This window comes from Salvia hispanica, chromosome 2, assembly GCF_029641045.1.
Source record: "Salvia hispanica isolate PSC_SH4W2 chromosome 2, Shi_PSC_v1, whole genome shotgun sequence".
NCBI lineage: Eukaryota > Viridiplantae > Streptophyta > Magnoliopsida > Lamiales > Lamiaceae > Salvia > Salvia hispanica.
The window spans coordinates 56,064,317-56,074,448 of record NC_142693.1 but is presented as its reverse complement, the minus strand read 5'-3'; the positions used below and the strand labels follow the sequence as shown (position 1 = coordinate 56,074,448).

The 10,132-nt window shown below is 45.1% G+C and overlaps 1 pseudogene; it reads left to right on the top strand.

The window, feature by feature from the left end:
- Window positions 1-516: 516 nt before the first annotated feature.
- On the top strand, window positions 517-7,743 carry LOC125197959 (lignin-forming anionic peroxidase-like; annotated as a pseudogene).
- Window positions 7,744-10,132: the final 2,389 nt, after the last annotated feature.

The window sequence follows — 10,132 nt, the reverse complement described above, 5'->3', positions numbered from 1 at the left end:
TCCGAGAAGGGAGAGAGCTCGAACGCGGAGAGTGTCGGAGAGTCGGAAGAACCAAGAGAGGACGAGGGCGGAGATGATTAGTGACCAAATAGTGATTTTTGTTTTCCTTTCCCTATGTTTTGAGAATTCTAAGACCTTTGTTTACTTTACCTTTCCTTTCGCTTTTACTTTACTCCTTTTTATTCGTTGTACTAAGACCTTTTTGGCCACGTTTTGAGAATTAATGGGGAATTTGCACCTTTTTATTATCTTATCTTGCAAGGAGTTATCTCTACTCTTTTCTACCTTATTATGTAAATATACTTGCCCGTTCTAATTTTCTTCCAAGCATCTTTCATCTTATTGGGCAACTTTATTACGCCTTCTTGCGAAACTGTTTTTCCTACAATGCTATTGTGTGGTCATCCCTTGGACCTTACTTGTGGAAATAATCAAGCCTTTCTTTCAAATATGTATCACATCACTATATTTGGATTTAAATAAGTACGCTAACGACTCGAGTGAAAATGAATCAGAATGGCGCCTAGGCGCAACGTAAGGCACAAGGAACCCACTTCCCAGGCCTCGGAAGAAGAAAGCGTGACGCAACCACGGCCGCCGCAACCACCACCTCCACGAGTAGATAGGGAAGTCGTAAAGTTGTTTTTAGACCAAAAGCCTCCTACCTTCGATGGAATGGGTGAACCAGCGAAGGCTGAAACTTGGGTACGCGCTTTGGAACGCATCTTCAAGACTTTGGTGTGCAACGACGAAGAGAAGATGATTTGCGTGACGCATCAACTGATCGGGTCCGCCGACATTTGGTGGGATACTAAGTTAAAGACCATGCCCCATGATCGAGTGGACGGGATGACATGGGAGGACTTCAAGACCGAGGCAAATGCAGCCGAGTTTCACAACCTCACTCTGGGACGTCTGTCCGTGACCGAATATGACCGCGCGCTTTGTGACATGACCCGCTATGCGCCGGAACAGACGGATACCGACGAGAAGCTGGCCGACAAGTTTCGTGAGAGCCTAAGACATGAGATTAAGATGGCATTGGCTGTCCGTGGGACACTTACGTAAGCCGAGGCGCTGGCCCTCGCACTGGATGTTGAGGCAGCGATGCCCAAGGAGAGAAGCGCGGGGAACACTACGCTGGCACTACCCTTTCCCCTATGCTGGCACTACCCCCGCCACGCCCTAACCATGATAAGAGGAGATGGGACGAGAGTAGGACCCACTACGACAACAAGCGATACCGCCCCACCCAGAACCGACCGCCGTAGGGAGGCGGGCTGTTACAGGTGTCGTGCGCAGACATTCTGGCAGTGGCGGCGCGTGATGCAACGGTGGCGGTTGGAGGGTCGTCGTGGAGAGTGAATCTAGGGAGGAGGGATTCCCCCACCGCCACCACCAGAGCGCTTGCTGAAAACGACCTTCCTAGAGACAGCGATCCTCTCCAAACCCTCATTTCCAAATTTGCAAACAAAAACTTAAACCAAGTGGATATGGTTGCTTTGTCAGGTAAAAAACTAGGATTTTGATATTTTCAATTTCAGCATTTAATTCATGGAAATTTTTACAGGGCCTCGTACGATTGGGCAAGCGCGATGCGTGACATTCTGGGACCGGATCTACGGCAGCAATAGCATCGGCTCAGGCTTTGCGCAGGCGCGGCAGCGCAACTGCCCTTGAACCGGCGGTGACGAGAATCTGGTGACATTAGATGCGGTGACTCCTAACTTATTCGACAACCGTTACTTTAGGAATCTATAGAATAGGAGAGGTCTGCTGGAATCGGATCAAGTTTTATTTAGCGGAGGAGCATCGACCAACAGCATTGTTCGGGTATACATCGACAATCCTGACGTATTTAACTTGAATTTCGTTGATACGAAGGGGCTTCGTATCTGATCTGGGTAGGGTGGTTCGCCGGATTGCGCGCTGCTTTTTCTCCCTAGGGTTGATAGAAAAGGAATAACTTGCGCGAAAAGTAAAGAACAAAAATTAGGGAAAATTCGGTATATTGATTCTTGAGGTTTCAACAGACAGAATTCCTATTTATACTAAGGACCCTAGGTTTGGTTCGACTCGATCATTCCGGGGAAGAACCAACAAGAAAACCCGAAAAGGAGCTTATAAATTGCTTGACTCAAAAGTTCCAAAAATAAGTATTTCCAAAAAGTAAAAGCAATAAATCTAGAAAATAATATTTCTAATGAGAAACATAATCCTTGAACCAAGGTTCCCACGAAGCCAAAGAGTCAGCCTCCCCTGACCACTGCACCAAAGCCTGATCCACCGGCTGACCATCCCGCAATGCCACTCGTCGATCAATGATCCAGACTGGCTTTATCACCAAACGAACTCCCACAAACTCAGCCGGAAATTCTGCGACAACAGACCCCGACGACGCACCCTCTTCAATATAATGCCGCAGTAAGCTCACGTGAAATACATCATGAATTCTTGAACCCTGTGGAAACTGTAGTCGGTAAGCGACCGGTCCCACCTTCTCCGTGATAAAAAAATGGTCCTAAAAATCATCGTGCTAACTTCGCCGATAAGGGCTTCGCCACAAAGTGTTGTCTATATTTTTGTAACTTGAGGAGGACCGTATCATCCACTTCAAATTGGACGGCGCACCTGTGATTATTCGCACCGTCACGCACACGCTGCTGAGCGCGCGCCAAATTTTACCGCAAGTCGACCAATAGCGCAGCTCGCAGCTCAAGCAGTTCAGCCACCGTTGGTTCATGTCGAATGCGCCCTGCCGAGGGCTGCACTGCCACCAAAGGGGGCGGTTCGCGCCCATAGAGTGCCCAAAACGGCGAAGTGCCAATACCCTCGTTGTGAAAGCAGTACAATGCCAGTTCCGCCCAAGGAAAAAAAGAAGTCCACTTCGTCGGGCGATCTGCAGCAAAGGCCCTCAAATATTGCTCCAAGCCCCTGTTATGCACCTCCGTTTGACCATCGGATTGGGGATGATAAGCAGTCAAAAAATGCAAAGTGGTGCCACTTAATCGGAGCATGTCTTTCCACACGTCACTCAAGAAAATCGGATCCCGATCAGAAACAAGTGTCTTGGGAAATCCGTGGTGTTTCACCACAGTGTCCATGAAAAGTTTCGCCACCCTCAAGGCATCAAAGCAAGCCGGCAGTGGAGCGAAATGGGCGTACTTCGATAGGCGGTCCACTGCGACCATGATAGTAGTATAACCCCTGGAAGGCGGCAATCCCACAACGAAGTCCATAGTGACGTCTTCCCACACTTGTGTTGGAATTGGTAGAGGCTGTAACAGTCCCGCCGGTTTTTGCGTAGAATATTTAGTGGTTTGGCAGGTAATGCACGATGATACAAATGCCTTCACATCACGACGCATGTTCGGCCAATGAAACGCGGCGGTGAGACGGCGTAGCGTCCTCTCGAAGCCAGGATGACCCGCGAGGGGTGAGCAATGATGCTCCTGCAGCAGTGCCTCGCGGAGTGGAGAGTCCGAAGCTACCATAATCCCGCGGTCCCAATAGATCAGGCCATCCGACAAAGCAAACTTCGAATCTGCCCTACCTGCTTCGATCTGCCCATGTAAAGCAATCAACTCTAGCGATACAGCTGTTTCCTCCCGCAACAACTGCAAAATATCTGGAATAGGGTTGGCTAAGGCTGACATGAGTGTTGCATCATCGCTGATCGCTTCATCACGTCGCGACAAGGCATCTGCCACTCTATTAGCTGCACCGGTTTTGTACTCAATAGTAAACTTGTAGCCCATTAATTTACGAATATACAAATGTTGTTCCGGTGTCTGAATCACATGCTGTAAAAGTTCTCGGAGGCTCTTCTTATCACTGCGAATAACAAACACCCTTCCCAACAAATACTGACGCCATTTCTAAACTGCCTCGACAATTGCATACAACTCCTTGTGATACGTGGACGCGCTCCTACGGCGGGGTTCCAACTTCTTACTGAAGAAAGCGAGTGGGTGACCATTTTGCATGAGCACAAGCGTCCGTTTCCAAATAAAATGTCTGACTGAAATCCGGATGGCATAGGACGGGCGCCTCGGTCATCGCTGTCTTCAACGACTCGAAGCTATCAGAGGCTGCTGCAGACCAAGAGAAAGCGTCTTTCTTTAGGGGGTCTGTCAGGGGGCTGCAATGATGGCATAATGGGCAATAAAGCCACGGTAGTAGCTAGTGAGGCCCAAGAACCCGCGGAGCTGCCGAACTGACTTAGGCGTACGCCATGCCACCATTGCCTCGATCTTCGTCGGATCTGCCTTGAGCTGTCCCTCTTATATAAGATGCCCCAAATAATCCACCGTTGTGCTGCAAATCGAGCACTTCATCAATTTCACAAAGAATAGATGCATCTCTAAAATAGAAAGAACTTGATCAAGATGGTCACAGTGGGACTCCAACATAGGGTTGTAGATCAAAATATCATCAAAGAAAACAATCACCAACTTCCTCAAGAAAGGCTGGAATATGTTGTCCATCGCCGCTTGGAAAGTTGACGGAGCGTTGGTGTGGCCAAAAGGCACCACGAGAAACTCGAAATGGCCATCGTGTGTCCGGAATGCGGTCTTATAAATATCAGCTTCATGCATCCGAATCTGGAGATATCCCGAACGTAGCTCTAATTTGGTGAAGAAACGAGTTGCACCCAATTCATCAAATAGCTCGTCCGAGGTCGGGATCGGGAAATGGTCGGGAACCGTGGCCTTGTTCAGAGCTCTGTAATCAATACAGAAACGAAATGTACCGTCCTTCTTGTGAACCAACAGGACGGGAGAAGAAAATGGACAGTGGACTCTGACTGCGCTGAATCACCCCCTGATCCAACATATCCTTGACCTACTTCTCAATCTCATTCTTCTGAAAATATGGACACCGGTACGGACGTACATTCACCGGTTTAGTGTTGGGAATAAGGTGGATACGATGGTCGAATGTTCGCGTAGGCGGCAGCCCCACAGGCAGCTTGAACACCGCCTGATGGCGGAGGAGAACGGCGCTGATCGTCGGGTGTAGCCTCGCCGAAAATTCAACCTCTGTCAACGGTGGGTCCACGGCAGGTGCTGGGGGGGTTTCGACCAGTTCATAAAGCTCGAACGGTGAAGAGTGCGACATTAAAGACGCGAAAGAGTTCAGTGATAGCCGCATTGAAGGCTGCATCGTGCTTGAAAGAACTATCAACTTATTGTCCTTAACGATCTCCATGGACTTTGCAACAAAATCTGTGGTCACCCTGCCCAGAGACTCCAACCACTCCATCCCGAGGATGACTTCCGGCCCATGAATCGGCAGAACATGTAGATCGACTGAAAATGGTGTGTGGTCACCCTGCCCAGAGACTCCAACCACTCCATCCCGAGGATGACTTCCGGCCCATGAATCGGCAGAACATGTAGATCGACTGAAAATGGTGTACCCTGCATGGTCAAATGAGTAGCCTTGCACAAATGAGAGCATAGGAGGGAAGACCTATTCCCAACGTAAACTCTGAAAGGGCGAACGGCAGTCAACGGGAGATGCAATTTATCCGCAATACGAGGATGTAAAAAATTATGAGAGCTGCTTGTATCGATTAAGACCTCAACCGACCATGAACCAATCGTGCCTGAAAGAGTGAGCAACTTAGATTGGCGCCTACCCTCCATCGCCAATAAGTGAGAAAGATCCACTGCAATGACCTCATCCGGGACTGCTTCCTCTGGTGATTCAATCGGATCATCCTCGTCGTCACACACTCCAATGTATGCCAAGAACCGATGGGTGTAGACGTGACCCTCAACCCATTTCTCAGGGCAGTAGAAGCATAGCCCAAGATGCCTGCGTTCGGCCTTCTTTGCCGCTGAAAGGCGAATAATAGGGGTCGTGGTGGGTTCCTTCGAGCGCGGCACCACAAAGGATGCGCGTGGGACCGTAGCCAGCGATGCTTGGCTGGAGGTAGTCTGTGGTGGCAGGGTGGTGGTGGGGCGGTACTCCCTGGTTTGCCATTGGCGGCGGCCCGAGGAGGGCTGCAGCGGCGCAGGATCTGCCCTGCACGAAGCCAGCTGGGTGGCGAGAGCGAATGCGAAAACCAGGGAGGCTGGCCGATGGAGGAGTAACTCGTCCTGTATCAGTTGTTTCAAACCGGCAACATACAAGTCAAGCAGAACGTGGTCAAGAACACCAACAACCTTGGTCTGTAATTTCTCAAAAGCCAACTGATAGTCAGAAACTGTACCTGTCTGCTGCAGCTTCTTGAGATGGCCCACATGACTCACGTAACACTGTGGGTCGAACCGTCATCTAACATCATCCAGAAACATGGGCCAAGTCACGAATTCGTGGCTAGAACAATAGTTTCAAATACAATTAGCCACTGCCGGCTAAAAGAGCATGATAGCATAATGCAGCCATTGCGCTTCCGGCGTACCTATATGGTCGAAATAAAATTGAATGCCCCGAATCCGAATCTAGTTATTTACCTCCGTACCATCAAACCTCGGAGGTTCCATCTTCACTTTGGGGCGTGTCTGCTCTTGTTGTAACGCCCCAAACGTCTGTGTCGATCCCAGCGGACCCCAACACGACGATGCGCTCACCATTGAGGGTGCGAAAGAGGGAGGCGATCCGTTGATCGCTGTTCAGGGCAGCTGAACTGCCACGGCTGTGAACTTGTCTGCGAAAACTTGGTCGTGGTCGGCATCGACCCTCCGGCTTCATGAAAGCCGAACTACGGGATTGACATCGGTTGCGAGGGCACTAGGGAGTGTGAAAACCCGAGAGGGAAGGCTGGCAGTGAAGTGTTCGTTGACTGCGTGGCCACGGATGACGCCGGCGTGAACGAGAAAATCGGTAGAGAATCCGTCCGAAGTAGAGAGTGAGGCACGGAGTAGGGCGGCGCAGGCAGCGGCCGACCAAACACCAGAGCATCAGCAGTACCCTCCAGGCGCGACTTCATCTCGCTCACCATCGCGGTGAGTTGTACCATCTGCGACGATAGGGCTGACACCGCTGGATCCGAGGAGAGTGAAAGCGGTGGTGGCGGCGGTGGTAGGGTCACATCGATCAGTTCAGTACATCCAGCACCTATGTTTTTGGTCATCATGGAGCACGGAAGGTAGAGATCAAGTGAAAGCACCAGTTAATACGAATGGGCTTCGTATCTGATCGGAGTAGGGTGGTTCGCCGGATTGCGGCGCCGCTTTTTCTCCCTAGGGTTGACAGAAAAGGAATAACTTGCGTGAAAAGTAAAGAACAAAAATTAGGGAAAATTCTGTATATTGATTCTTGAGGTTTCAACGGACAGAATTCCTATTTATACTAAGGACCCTAGGTTTGGTTCGACTCGATTATTCCGGGAAAGATCCAACAAGAAAACCCGAAACGGAGCTTATAAATTGCTCGACTCAAAAGTTCCAAAAATAAGTATTTTCAAAAATTAAAAGCAATAAATCTAGTAAATAATATTTCTAATGAGAAACGTAATCCTTGAACCATGCGGGCCTCCTTGATTGCTGTGACGGGCGGCTCGGGTCCGTACTCTCTTCATCGCTGCTCTCCTCTCTCGACTCCTCTGCCTCCGGTGACTCCAACATGTCTTCTGCGCTAGCCTCAGACGTCTCTTCCACGGCGGATGTGAACTCCGGTGCTTGGCGAGGTATAGTCGTATCATTCGCCGCCGCCATGATTAAAATGGGAGATATCGGACCGTTAACCGGAGAAGATGGGTTAATTAGAAGGACGTGTGTTTCCAATAACTGACACATTTCAAAATTCAATTTTTCCAATAATCTCTTGTTATACACCGTGTGCTGTCATCATTTTCTTATCCTCATGTAACTCATGTTTGTTTTGTCAAATTAAAGTGTATTATCAGTTTTTCAATGATATGTTAATTTGCCTTTTACTTTCATAGTAATTTAATTATTTATAACTATGTTATGAAAATAGTACACTTCAAATATAAATGATCCATCCGTCCCATTTTAAGAGTCTTGATTAATCATATTTGGGTATCCTATTATAGGAGTCCCTATTAAAATATTTCATATATGTTAATGGACCTCACATTCCACTAATCTTTTTCCACTCACATTTATTATAAAATTAATATACTAAAAATAGGACCAACTTTATTTTACATTTCTTAAAATTAAGTGTCGAACTCAAATTAGACTACTATAGTGGGACGGAGGAAGTAGTAAATGGATGGATCACATAAAAGTGTTTCTATTTTTAGTAATGAGTCATCTTGAAAATAAAAAATAGGAAAGCACTTCATCTTTAGTTGGATGGAGGGAGTACATTTTAAACACTTTTTATATCTATTTTTTTTATATTAATTTTACTAGTATATTAAATCTGTATCATACTAAGTATCTGTACACATGAGAATGACTGAACAAGAAATAAAGAACTCAAACTGTTGAGAACTTCAGAGTATAAAACTCGAAATATTCAAAGAGTATCTTTTAAGTTCAACAGTGAGTGAGGCCTTTATGTAGGCAAAGGGAAATCCTAAACTTATGGAAAATAAAACTAGAAGGAAAATAACTAAAAGGAAAATAAGCAAAATAGGAAAACCTTTATCAAGCAATATTTTTTGTTTTATTTATTTCCAGAACCGTATGAGAATGACTGAACTAGTAATAAAGAACTCAAACTATTGAGAACTTTAGAGTATAAAACTCGAACTAAATTTTAATATTCAAAGACTATTTTTTAAGTTCAACAATGAGGCATTTATGTAGGCAAAGAGAAATTCTAAACTTATGGAAAATAAAACTAAAAGGAAAATAACTAAAAGGAAAATAAGCAAAATAGAAAAACCTAATTTGTAGAATGAAAAACAATTACTTCGAATATTTTTCCATCTACTAATTATATTAACTAGGAAATAAATAAAATCAAAAGTATAACTTGATAAGTCTTCAAGTCTTATCAATACTGCATCAAAATGGCAATCAGTCAATAATGTATAAAAGTCAGGTGTTTTTTCTAAACCACACGCAAGACGCACTCACAAGTTAACAAGATGACGAAGGGGTTATGATTTGTTTAGTGATACTCCTAAGTTTATTTTTGACTAGGAACCACCAATCACACTTCCTCCATGCGGAAGTTTTTTTCGCAAGAAATAATACCTAACGAAGAGATGTCAAAAGAGATTATCACCATCATTAACAACTGGAAATCTAAATTAATATATTCCTTTAAACTCAAATACTTGTATCTCAAAAAGTTACACCAATAAACATATTTCAATAAAATGTACCAGAATTAATTCCAAATAATGTAACAAATATAGCAAAACCAAATTGAATTGCTTTAAGTCTAAAAAACATCAATTTTCCGACTCACTCAACATCAAGACACTAACGCCTTTGGGGAATGACACAAAACAGATTTATGCAACGGCGAACCACATAGCTGGCAACTGGCAAGTGTAGCGAGCACTAGCTATCAACGGCGAACTCAGGATTTCAACTTTGGAGAGTCCAAATTAGTATTAAATACAATTATAACATACCATATTTTAATTATATTTGTGTGACTAAAAGTAGTTGCGGTATGGGGTTGCAAGGAGTTGCAAAAAATATAGATGAACATCGCGCGAGTGTCAAATAAAATAGGACATCGATGGTAAATAGAAATCATATTGTTATCGTCGTCAAAAGTAGCGTCGACACTGTTAGGAAAGCAGGAATACCGCATAATTATTATTAATACTCTTTTTCATGACTAAATATCGTAATACCAATAAACTATAGTAATATCTGTTGGAGCATGTATACTGAAAATTATTTTTCGACGACATGTTTCAATGGACAGGGTTGGCTCCATACCCATTCAAAATGCTGGTAACTGACAATCAAACGTGTATAGGGGCACGATTTGAAAGGGACAACGAGACCAAGTGCAAAGGACCTGGTCGGCTTGGTTTTTATATTATGAGTATATTATGCGATCTGCACACTTTGATATCACTTTGAAAAAGTTGATTCTCTAATTTACATAAAATATAATGTGGTGTTATCTAGGTGGTTGTCACTCTAATCTAAGGGCTATAGGTCTTAGTTTTGATATAAGAATAGTTATTTTTTTCCAGAAAACTATGTACATATACATATTGTAATAAATTATTGTAATG